Source organism: Rana temporaria, chromosome 12 (genome assembly GCF_905171775.1).
Source record: "Rana temporaria chromosome 12, aRanTem1.1, whole genome shotgun sequence".
Taxonomy (NCBI): Eukaryota; Metazoa; Chordata; class Amphibia; order Anura; family Ranidae; genus Rana; species Rana temporaria.
The window spans coordinates 1917573-1929675 of record NC_053500.1 but is presented as its reverse complement, the minus strand read 5'-3'; the positions used below and the strand labels follow the sequence as shown (position 1 = coordinate 1929675).

The 12103-nt window shown below is 46.9% G+C and overlaps 1 protein-coding gene across 1 annotated transcript in view; it reads right to left on the bottom strand.

The window, feature by feature from the left end:
* The window catches only part of PRKCA (protein kinase C alpha), a gene marked incomplete in the record, with an annotated part of 253925 nt that overhangs the window by 99290 nt on the left and 142532 nt on the right, over positions 1-12103 (bottom strand).

The following is a 12103-nucleotide window of genomic DNA, read 5'->3' as shown; positions in this document are numbered from 1 at the left end:
CCTTCTAACAAATCACATCTGATACTTTGTATCTCTTCATCACTTCCCATCCATCCTCCTGTCTTCCGGGAGAATGCAAAGGACTTCTCGCCTTCCCTCCAACCCGAGGACACGGCGAATGGACACGTCTTCTGATCTGCAGGAGGAGGATGACACCCTGGCGAGCAGCATTTCCAGTGTGAATGATCCGTAATCAAATCTCAGATGTTTCCTTTAGACATGCGCACTGCCGAAAAATGTGTTTGTTTTTGGGTCGTTCATTATGATCGCAATTCGTATATATACGAAAACTCGTAAATTTGAAAATCTTAAAATAAGAAAGAAAATCCGAAAGTTCTAAAGAATAACGAATAAATTATAATACATTTTTGAATTGGGAAATTCAAAAACCGAAAATTTAAAAAATTTGAACTAACTAATAATAACACAACTATCACTAACTATTAAATTATAAGTATTGGAATTTCCTTTCAAATTTGTCTGTCAGTGAACGAAACGAATAGGAATTTATCTGAAATTACGAATTATCAGAAAAAACAAATGGAACGAAAAATTAATAATAAATAATAAAAAGCATTATTATTATTCGTTACGTTCCATTGGTTTAGATGCGGCATTTGTTATTTCGAATAATTTGTAACTTTGGATAAATTCGTATTCGTTACTTTCACTGACAGACAAATTTGAAAGGAAATTCCAATACCTATAAAATTTAATAGTTGAGTTATTACTAGTTTTCAGATTATAAAATTTTGGGGTTTTCGAATTTAGGAATTCTCAATTTTTACAAAAATAAATTCATAAAATTCAAATTTAGTAAATTCATAAAATTTATACAATTCGTATATTAGAGAATTAGTAAATGAGAAAATTAGTAAATGAGAGAATTAGTAAAATAGAGAAAATTTGTAAATTCGTATATTCGTAAATTCGTAAATTCGAGAATTCACAAAATTGAATTTATGAATTCTCTCATTTACTAATTTTCTCATTTACTAATTCTCTAATATACGAATTTACAAATTTTATGAATTTACAAATTTTATGAATTTACAAATTTTATGAATTTACAAATGTTATGAATTTTATGAATTTACGAATTTTATAAATTCATTAATTTTATGAATTGTTTTGAATTTACTAATTTTCTCATTTACTAATTCTCTAATATACGAATTTACGAATCGTATGAATTTTATGAATTTTATGAATTTTATGAATTTTATGAATTTATGAATTTTACGAATTTTCGAATATTCAAATTGACGAATATTCTGAAAAATTTGTTCAATGGGTTTTCGTTCATTCTGATTTTTCCCCTAGATTACCGCAATGAAACGTCACTTCCGTTACACGATTTGATGGGTCGTCTAAACTGAGGGAACACCTGCACCATTCAACTATCTTCCTCTAAGCCCCGGCTGTTATGGACCCGCCCCCAGCCTGTGATTGGATAGTGAAAGGAGAAGCAGCAGAGTGATAAGCTCATCTCTTGGTCACTCTACACCAGGGGGTCTCAAACTGGCAACCCTCCAGCTGTTTTGCGAAACTACAAGTCCCATCATCCTTCTGCCTGTGGGGAGTCGTGTTTGTAACAGTCAGCTTTGCAATGCCTCATGGGACTTGTAGTTCTGCAACAACTGGAGGGCCGCCCAGTTTGAGACCCCCCCTGCTCTATGGTGTATTTAGAGCAGAACTCCACAATTAAAAGCCCATTAAAAGAAAAAAAATAACAAAATCAGCTTTTGTTGCAATATTCACCTTCAATCCAGAGATGTCCCCCTACAGTTCTTATTTTTCTCCACTAGATGTCCTCACTCTGATGGCCATCATTCAACTCTCTTCCTCCGAGCCCAGGACATCCTGGGCCCATCTCCAGCCTGTGATTGGACAGTTAAAGAAGAAGCAGCGAACTCATATCTTGGTCACTCTGCTCTCTCCCCTTATCCGCTTCTGATTGGCTCTTTGTGCTGCGTCTCCCTTTCCTAGTTTTGCTGCACAGGGACTGTTAGAGGATAAAACCAGGCAACGTTTATAATCCGCACACGGCTCCTATATAACGATGTGTCAGGCTCGGATCACACAAATGAGATCTGAGGCAGGGGTCTTCAAACTACGGACCTCCAGCTGTTCAGAAACAACAATTCCCATCATGCCTGTGAATGTCAGAGTTCATGGGACGTGTAGTTCCACAACAGCCGGAGGGTCGTAGTTTGAGGGGTAGTGCAACATTGTTGCGACTTGGTTGAATCTTGAATGCGGTTTGCAGAGTCTATGGGGGCGAATCGCATTGTTAATCACCCCAAAGGAGTACTTTTCCAAAATGGCGCGGCACAGAGTCACACTGATGTGAACGGGCGCCGCTGAAAATGTGTCATGTGATTGTGTGAATGGAGCCATAATGATTGCAGAGATATTTTGTATCTTTTATATCTTCCCGGAGCTGCAGGATCAGTCCCCCTCCCCCCCTTCATACTCCATAATCGCTCCCCATCCCGTCCTCCAAAAACTTTATTTAAAAAATAATAATATTCCTTACAGACGTTTCTCCATAGTGTTACAATGAATGGCAGGGTGTCGGCTCCAGTAAGTTCTACAATGTCCCAGTACTCCCAGTCCGATATCACTGGGATGGGACCGGACAGGCAGCACTCTGTACAAACCACCAGGTGGAGCCGCCGAGGAGACGTGACCGGTCCACTTTAAGGGCCATTCCGATAAGTGGGAGAGTTAAATATCTGATCCATTTATTTCCGAGGAAAAAGAGCCCTTCCCCCTCCGGATTATCGCATGGCGAGGAAATCATCTCACTGCAATCAAATTAGTCCTAATGCTAAAAGCAGCAAACGGCACCGAGCCGGCCGGAGGAAGATGTCCGCCATGACGAGATCAATCTTCGCAGTGACAAGACCGCCGCCGGGACAAGACCGCCGCCGGGACAAGACCGCCGCCGGGACAAGAGCGCCAGGACAAGGCCACCGCCGGGACAAGACCGCCGCCGGGACAAGACCTCCGCCGGGACAAGACCACCGCCGGGACAAGACCTGACGCCGGGACAAGACCTGACGCCGGGACAAGACCTGACGCCGGGACAAGACCTGACGCCGGGACAAGACCTGACGCCGGGACAAGACCGCCGCCGGGACAAGACCGCCGCCGGGGCAAGACCGCCGCCGGGACAAGACCGCCGCCGGGACAAGACCTCCGCCGGGACAAGACCACCGCCGGGACAAGACCTCCGCCGGGACAAGACCACCGCCGGGACAAGACCTGACGCCGGGACAAGACCTGACGCCGGGACAAGACCGACGCCGGGACAAGACCTCCGCCGGGACAAGACCTCCGCCGGGACAAGACCGACGCCGGGACAAGACCGACGCCGGGACAAGACCTCCCCTGGGACAAGACCTCCCCCGGGACAAGACCTCCGCCGGGACAAAACCTCCGCCGGGACAAAACCTCCGCCGGGACAAAACCTCCCCCGGGACAAGACCACCGCCGGGACAAGACCACCGCCGGGACAAGACCACCGCCGGGACAAGACCACCGCCGGGACAAGACCACCGCCGGGACAAGACCTGACGCCGGGACAAGACCTCCGCCGGGACAAGACCTCCCCCGGGACAAGACCTCCCCCGGGACAAGACCTCCCCCGGGACAAGACCTCCCCCGGGACAAGAACTCCCCCGGGACAAGAACTCCCCCGGGACAAGACCTCCGCCGGGACAAGACCTCCGCCGGGACAAGACCTCCACCGGGACAAGACCTCCACCGGGACAAGACCTCCCCCGGGACAAGACCTCCGCCGGGACAAAACCTCCCCCAGGACAAGACCTCCGCCGGGACAAGACCTCCCCCGGGACAAGATCGCCGCCAGGAATCCTCACACACACACACACACACATCTCCAACCTCATACCATATAGAGGGACTAAAGAGGACCTGTCATCAGATATGTCCTTCTTCATTCCGAGTAATGTGTCTGGGTATTTATTCCCGATCAAAGAGATCCCAATGCCAGCTCAGAGATGACACAATCATGTACGGTATATATATATACACACACACACACACACAGTATATACAATATACACATATATATATACACACACACACTGTATATACTATATATACACACACACCCACACAGTATATACAATATACACATATATATATACACACACACACTGTATATACTATATATACACACACACCCACACAGTATATACAATATACACATATATATATATATATATATACACACACACACACACAGTATATACAATATACACATATATATATATATATACACACACACACACACACAGTATATACAATATACACATATATATATACACACACACACTGTATATACTATATATACACACACACCCACACAGTATATACAATATACACATATATATATACACACACACACTGTATATACTATATATACACACACACCCACACAGTATATACAATATACACATATATATATATATATATATACACACACACACACACAGTATATACAATATACACATATATATATATATATACACACACACACACACACACAGTATATACAGTATATCTATATATCTGCGGTCATTACTCTGACGCCTTCCAGATGCCGCTGTGCACTTAACCAGAAAAGTGCGACAAGCGCGGCGCGGCTAAGACTCCGCCTGACCGAACTCCACAAACAGAAAGCTGCGTCGGCGATCAGCGGGGTAATGAGCCAATCAGTGATGAGCACATCTATCAGAGCTCCTCGTTAGCGTTTATTACATTAGCGGGATGGGGGGGGGGGGGGGGGGGGGGGGGGACATCATTGTGAAGAGGACAGTTGTGGCTTCAGGTAAGAGACAGGAAATAATCACATCAGGACACTGTGCGGGGACACGGGAGGAAAACAACGCGATTTTTTAAGCTGCAACATTGTAACTTTTCATATCTAATTCTATAACTGGAGAAGAATAAAGAGGGGACATGACATCTATTCCTCCAAAAACTCCCAACACCAAAACCTTCATTTAAATCTTTTCCTCAATAGCTATAAAAGGATATCAATCCACTTTTTGTTCATCAAACAACCCCAGATATTACCGTGTTAAAGTATCAGAGACATTACCACTGCGCTGTACATAGCCTGTGCAGTGTGTGGAGCTGTGGGAGGGACCCAGCAGGCCCCCGCCCACTACAGAAAACTACAGGAGGAGGAGGAGACAAGACCAGTCACCCCACACAAGGGGAGAGAGCAGAGCTGTGGGAGGGAACCAGCAGACTCCACCCACTACAGAAAACTACAGGAGGGGGGTGGAGACCAGACCAGTCGCTCTGCACAAGGGGAGAGAGCAGAGCTGTGGGTGGGGCCCAGCAGACTCCACCCACTACAGAAAACTACAGGAGGGGCGGAGACCAGACCAGTCGCTCTGCACAAGGGGAGAGAGCAGAGCTGTGGGTGGGGCCCAGCAGACTCCACCCACCACAGAAAACTACAGGAGGGGCGGAGACCAGACCAGTCGCTCTGCACAAGGGGAGAGAGCAGAGCTGTGGGAGAGGAACAGCAGACTCCACCCACTACAGAAAACTACAGGAGGGGGGCGGAGACAAGACCAGTCACCCTGCACAGGAGAGCAGAGCTGTGGGAGGGGCCAAAAAGGCTCCACCCAATACAGAAAACTACAGGAGGGGGGCGGAGACAAGACCAGTCGCCCTGCACAAGAGAGCAGCGCTGTGGGAGGGGCCAAAAAGGCTCCACCCAATACAGAAAACTACAGGAGGGGGGCGGAGACAAGACCAGTCCCCCTGCACAAGAGCAGAGCTGTGGGAGGGGTCCAGCAGGCTCCACCCACTACAGAAAACTACAGGAGGGGTGGAGACAAGACCAGTCCCCCTGCACAAGAGCAGAGCTGTGGGAGGGGCCAAAAAGGCTCCACCCACTACAGAAAACTACAGGAGGGGGGCGGAGACAAGACCAGTCCCCCTGCACAAGGAGAGAGAGCAGCATTGATCGGTCTTTATTACAGGGATTCTGACACTGGATCACTGCACAGATCTGGAAGAAATACGAGAACCCAGAAGAAGAAACATGAACGTGAAAGCCTGATTTTACCTTTCAGATAGTGTGTGGCTACAAGATATAAAGACATATATATTATTAGTTTGTTAATAAACTGCAGAGTCATATGAACGGTGAGTCTTGTGACTCCCCTCGGCTCTCTCCCGCCCCTCACCACCACTTAGCGCGCGGCGCGGCGCGGCACTCTCCCTAATGAGAAGAGAAAATGTCTGGAAATTAGTTTTTTTCCATATTTCTGTCTTTCCTGTGCATTACCCGGACTAATGGAGGACATGAAGATCGCGTGCATTAGCCGGCCCGCTACATCTGGGAGACAACAAAACAAGCTTTTAGGAGATTTCAGGCGTTTAGAGCGCCGAGGGATTTCTGAATCAACAATGAGTGCTGGAGAGCGCCGCGCCGCCGACCGGACGCCGCGCTCGCCTCATACTTTACAGTAATAATAATACAGGGAAAAAAAGGAGACCCAGAGTCACCTGATCCACTTTAACCCCTTCCTTACTGGGCACATAAACCCGCTTCGTGCCCAGGCGAAATTTCATCTTCCGGCGCTGCGTCGCTTTAACTGACATTTGCGCGGTCGTGCGACGCGGCTCCCAAACAAAACTGGCGTCCTTTTTTCCCCACAAATAGAGCTTTATTTTGGTGGTATTTGATCACCTCTGCGGTTTTTATTTTTTTGCGCTATAAACAAAAATAGAGCGACAATTTAAAAAAATATATATATATTTTTTACTTGTTGCTATAATAAATATCCCAATTGTTTTTAAAAAAAAACTATTTTTTTTCTCAGTTAAGGCCGATTTTTCGACGTATTTTTGTAAAAAAAAAAAAAAATTGCGATAAGCGACTGGTTTGCGCAAAAGTTATAGCGCCTACAAAATAGGGGACAGAATTGTGATTTTTTTTTATTTTATTTTTTTTACTAGTAATGGCGGCGATCTACGATTTTTATTGGGACTGCGATATTGCGACGGACGTATTGGACACTTGACACAAATTTGGGACCATTCACATTTATACAGCGATCAGTGCTATAAAAATGCACTAATTACTGTATAAATGTGACTGGCTGTGAAGGGGTTAACACTAGGGGGTGAGGAAGGGGTTAAATGTATTCCCTGGGTGTGTTCTTACTGTGTGGGGGGAGGGGGGTGACTGGGGGAGGAGACTGATGCTGTGTCTCTATGTACAAGGGACACAGATCGGTCTCCTCTCCTCTGACAGCACGTGGAGCTCTGTGTTTACACCCCATCATTACACACAGAGCTCCACGTCCCTGCTGTGTTACCGACGATCGCGTGTACCCGGCGGACATCGCGGCCGCCAGGTACACGCATCGGCTCCCCAGCGGTGCGCCGGGACAGTGTTTACCCGCTGCGCGCCCCCCAGAGGCGCGCGCGGGTAATGCACTTTAAATGACGTCCAGTTGGCACCTGAGAGCCGCGCTGTTGACGTCTTTTGTCAATAGCGCGGGTCTCAAGTGGTTAAGGATCGGACTCCACTTTTTATAGGCAAGGGGTGAGGCCGGGACAAGGGGTGGGGCAGAAGGGAAAGCTACCCTGGGTACAGCAGAGCAAAGGGAGAGAGAGAGATTGGACACAGGGCAGGGTCCTTCCCCAAGTTATCACTTCCTTACAGTAAAGTCAGGAAAAAGGTACATCTGTGATCACCTGTGTGCCACACTCCATAAGCAGATGCGACTCCGTGGCAGAAACAGCATCTTTAGTTAATGCGGTGCTCCAGACGGAATTTTTTTTTTTCCCCCAGACACGGCTGACTTTTAATAAGGACACTTACCTGTCCACAGCGCCCGCAATGTCGGGCCCCCCGAGGCCGATCCGTCCTTCGGATCAGGCGCCGGCGCCGCCATCCTCACTAAGGGGAACAGGCAGGGGAGCCTTTGCGGCTTTACTGCCCGTTTCCTACATGCACAAGTGGAATTTGTGAATGGCCGGCTGACTTCCGGGGATGAAGCTGCACGATTCTGGCTAAAATGAGAATCATGGATTCTCTCGCGATTCTCGCGGTGCAACATCATCTTTCACATTAAAACGAAAAAAAAAAAAAATTGGACTAACTTTACGGTTTCTTTTTTTTTTTTTTTTTTATTATTATTATTATTATTCATTGAAGTGTATTTAAAAAAAAAATAAAATAATGAAAGACCGCTGGGCAAATACATCGCGACATAAAATATGGCAGCAATTGCCATTTTATTCCCTAGGGTCTCTGCTAAATTATATATCTAATGTTTGGGGGTTCCAAGTAATTTTCTAGCAAAAAATATTGGGCCGGATTCAGATACATTGCAGTATCTGTCGGCTCGGTGCAACGTATCTCAGATAGGTTACGCCGCCGTAACTTAGGGCGCAAGTTCCGTATGCAGAAAGAACTTGCGCCCTTAGTTACGGCGGCGTAACGTATGTGTGTCGGCGTAAGCCCGCCTAATTCAAATGGGGATGATGTGGGCGTGTTTTATGTAAATTCAATGTGACCCCGCGTCCTTGACGTATTTTACGAACGGCGCATGCGCCGTTCGTGAAAAAATCCCAGTGCGCATGCTCGAAATTACGCCACAAGTCGTCGTTGCTTTAGACGTGAACGTAACTTACGTACAGCCCTATTCGCGAAACGACTCAAAATTTTCAAAACTCGACACGGGAACGGCGTCCATACTTAACATTGGCTACGCCTCATATAGCAGGGGTAACCTTACACCGGAAAAAGCCTAACGTAAACAACGTCAAAAAATGCGCCGGGCGTACGTACGTTTGTGAATCGGCGTATCTACCTAATTAGCATATTCCTTGCGTAAATCTACGAAAGCGCCACCTAGCGGCCAGCGTAAAATTGCAACTAAGATACGACGGCGTCAGAGACTTACGCCGGTTGGATCTTAGTCAAATCTATGCGTAACTGATTCTAAGAATCAGGCGCATAGATACGACGCCGCAACTCAGAGATACGACGGTGTATCTGGATATACGCCGTCGTATCTCGTACCTGAATCTAGCCCATTGATTTTAACTTAAGAAAACAACAAGTGTCAGAAAAAGATTTGGGCCCAGACTCACAGAGAGCGGGCGCACATTACCACGCTGTAAAATAACCAATGTACGCTACGCCAACGCAGCGCAGAGAGGCAAGCATGGAATTCAGCAAGCCAGTGCTCCCATGCAAATGAGGCGTGACCCCATGCAAATGATGGGCCGAGCGCCAGACAAATACGGATCACGAACTGCGCATGCGCCGTAACATGGACACATCCCCCTGCGCATGCTCACAACCACGTCGGAAAAAACTGCCTAAACTACGCTGGATCACTGCGTACGCCGTGAACGTAACCTACGTCCAGCCAGACACACGTCCAACGTAAAATACGCCGGCTTGTGTTCCCTGGTGCAGACCTGAGCATGTCTGTTGCTGGGTTGCACCTCCTTTATGGGGCATAACTTTACGCCGGAAGTACAACTTACGCACACCTCTCGTAGCCTGCGTCGGGCACATGTACGTTCGTGAATCGCCGTATTTCCCTCATTTGCATGTTTGAATGGCTAATCAATGGGAGTGGCACCATGCGTCCAGCCTAAATGTACGCCCACTCTACGCCGGCGAAAGCAAGATACAGTACAGACCAAAAGTTTGGACACCCCTTCTCATTCAAAGAGTTTTCTTTATTTCCATGACTATGAAAATTGTAGATTCACACTGAAGGCATGAAAACTATGAAGTAACACATGTGGAATTATACAGAACAAAAAAGTGTGACACAACTGAAAATATATTTCATATTCTAGGTTCCTCAAAGTCGCCACCTTTTGCTTTGATTACTGCTTGGCACACTCTTGGCATTCTCTTGATGAGCTTCAAGAGGTAGTCACCTGGCGCAGCCCCCCCCCATCACTCTCCTTCTTGGTCAAATAGCCCTTCCCCCGCCTGGAGGTGTGTTTGGGGTCATTGTCCTGTTGAAAAATAAATGATGGTCCAACTAAACGCAAACCGGATGGAATAGCATGCCGCTGCAAGATGCTGTGGTAGCCATGCTGGTTCAGTATAAATCCCCAACAGTGTCACCAGCAAAGCGCCCCCACACCATCACACCTCCTCCGCCATGCTTCACGGTGGGAACCAGGCATGTAGAGTCCATCCGTTCACCTTTTCTGCGTCGCACAAAGACACGGGGGTTGGAACCAAAGATCTCAAGTTTGGACTCATCAGACCAAAGCACAGATTTCCACTGGTCTAATGTCCATCCCTTGTGTTCTTTATCCCAAACAAGTCTCTTCTGCTTGTTGCCTTTCTTTAGCAGTGGTTTCCTAGCAGATATTCTACCATGAAGGCCTGATTCACACAGTCTCCTCTTACCAGTTCTAGAGATGTGTCTGCTGCAAAAGGTGGAAGAACCTAGAATATGAAATAGATTTTCAGTTGTTTCACACTTTTTTGTTATGTATAATTCCACATGTGTTCCTTCATAGTGTTCATGCCTTCAGTGTGAATCTACAATTTTCATAGTCATGAAAATAAAGAAAACTCTTTGAATGAGAAGGGGTGTCCAAACTTTTGGTCTGTACTGTACGTCGGCGGGGTGTAGCCTGGTTTTAGGCGCATATCTGTTTGTGGGTCTGGCACACAGATACGACGGCGCACATTTGCACTTAGGTCGGCGTAACTTGTTATACGTCGGCGTAAATGCTTTGTGAATCCGGGCCTTGGACTTTAAGTGTTTAGACTTCCTGCATTTACACACAGAAGTTTTCTCCAAGAAGGAAGTTAGTTACAATGTTTCATGTTGTTACAAATTTGTCAGACTGCCGGATATTTTCTTTACAAACAGAAGTTTATCCCTTTGATCTAAGAAGGAAGCGTTAGTTACAATGTTTCCTGTTATAAACTTGGCAGACTGCCGGTGTGTTGTCACATTCGGCTCCCCAACACAGATTGCTCCGGAAGTGACGTTTTATCGCCGCCATCTTGCTACACCCCACACCATTGCACAGTAATGATAGAGTGTGAAGGGGGCAGGCGGACATCTTGTTAAACCCACCAGAGTTTTAGATTTCAGTTATTTTCAACACAAAACGGAGCTTATTTGCTTAAATACAGTGTTTGGAAATCTGACGGACTGTTTACATGTGACAATCAGAGGTGTTCTGTCACATTAGCAACCAATGTGAGGTCAGCAGGTTTGCTGCGGCTTTAAAAATTTAACATGTAAAGAGTCCGTCGGATTTCCAAATCCTGTAATTAAGCAAATAAGCTCTGTTTTGTGTTGAAAATAACTGAAATCTAAAACCCTGGTGGGTGTAACAAGATGTCCGCTTGCCCCCTTCTCACTATCATTACTGTGCAGGAGTGTGGGGTGTAGCAAGATGGCGGCGATGGAACGTCACTTCTGGAGAAATCTGTGATGGGGAGCGGAATGTGACACTCAGTATCGATCCTGACCTCCCTGGGACCCTAAGCAAAATTACATGTCACATTAAAGTTGAGATATGGGTGGGGGGGGGAGCGCCACCGACTGTGACATGTCACATTAAAGATTAAAGTTGAGAAGGGGGGAGGGGGGTGTTCTGCCGTCGGAAATTACATCTATACATTAAAGTGAGAACCGGGGGGGGGGTGCTCTGACTTCTTGCATCTTCTCCCATGCAGCCAGCGAGTTGAGAAGCGGGGTGAGGGGCCGAAAATGACTTCTCACCAGGCGGGGGCCTCTAGTAATTTGGGGGCCCCTCCGCAGCTTTGCTGGGCCCTAAGCGGCTTGCATAGTGAGCCTATAGGGCGGATCGGCCCTGGTGACACTACATTCTCTCCACTTGTTATATGAAAGAATCGGCAAACTCTGCATTGGAGATCGTCGGGGGGGAATCGAGATCGCGATTTTTTAACGCTCAATTGCGCAGCTCTACTTCTGGGACACACACAGGTCCCAGAACACAGCGCGCCCCATTCCCCAGAAGACAACGCAAGGAGGATGGACACCAAGAATGGGGCAGCATTTCTTCCACTGACCCC